The following is a 1309-nucleotide window of genomic DNA, read 5'->3' as shown; positions in this document are numbered from 1 at the left end:
TTCTGTGCTGGAGACACCCCTCTGGGGCAAGACTTGCTTCAATGGAGCTTTGGTAGTCACTGAGTCTGCCCCCTGAGTGTGTCCTTTATGGATCCGAGGAGCTGTAATGTGGATGGTCCCACTCTGACCAACAGGCACACTGGCTCCTGGATCTCTAAGGAGGTGCTAATCTAGCCTTTGCCTGAGGCTACCCAGCAGGAGCCAGCTGTGAGGCAATGCAAGTTGCCCTGGGGCCTTGGGCCAGCTGCAATTTGTTAGGTAATTATCAGATTGCAAAGGGCCAGGCCTTTCATATGCAAAAGCCTCTGTGCAGGCTTGGGTGGGGCGGGGTCCCGGGGGATCAACAGGGTGGAGCTAGCAGTTATGGCTGCTCTCAGTCCTGCCCTCAGAGGCCCTGCTTCTCAGTATCCTGTCAATCGCTGCAAGCACCTCTGAGAGAGAGCTGGCCCTCGAGTTTCGACCGATGCCAGACAGTCCAGTTTCTCCCGTATGAGTCTGGGTCCCCAGAGACTCACCCGGAATTGCAGCTCAGAGCTTGAGACTTCCTCCCGATTGAAAAAGACAACCGTGTCCTCAGCCACCAGCCCTCTCCGCATGCGCCTCTGTACCTCTGTATTTTACTCCCGCACCTCATCTCCTCTGAGTCTCGGAATGCTTTTCTCTTTCCTTTTAGTTGTAGAATTTCAACTCAGCCATCCTTCCTGTGGTTCTGGATGATGTCTGTTCTGTCTTTTAGTTGTATTTTTGAAGTTGTTGTGGGAGGCAGCAATTTCCGGTGTTTACCTATGCCGCCATCTTGGTTTTTCCCAGGTTATCAATCTTTTTCTGACCGATGTGGAAACATAGAAGACTGGCTGTAGTACATATTTTCGTTATAGTAGTCACTGTCAATCCCCTCTACAAACTTCTTTCTTCAAGCACCAAACATGCTGTTGGTCACCTGGTAGTTTCTTTTCTCAGATAATGTATGTCCATCAGTCCTCACCATAGAGTTGTGTCCTTTTCTTACAGTACGCGTGAATTTTCTTGTCCCACGGATCAGGATATGACATTTCTTAGCCCTCCAGCAGCGGACCTTTGTTTTTTTGCCAGGAGTGTGGTGAAAATCCCTAGATTACCTTTTTGGATTTGTATTACCCAAGTTACTAAGAATATTACCAGTGGCATACAGGGAGCTTAGCTAATGAGCGGTCAGAAAAGGTGTTTCCTCTGTAGTTCACACCAATCACCAGCTTGGCTCCCCCAACCCAGGCCTGATGCCTCTGGCCCAGGCTTCAGGCCTGGGCAGGGAACCCCCGTCTGTCCCCCA

Source organism: Myotis davidii, unplaced genomic scaffold (assembly GCF_000327345.1).
Source record: "Myotis davidii unplaced genomic scaffold, ASM32734v1 scaffold766, whole genome shotgun sequence".
In the NCBI taxonomy this organism is placed as follows: Eukaryota; Metazoa; Chordata; class Mammalia; order Chiroptera; family Vespertilionidae; genus Myotis; species Myotis davidii.
This window is presented reverse-complemented; position numbering follows the sequence as displayed.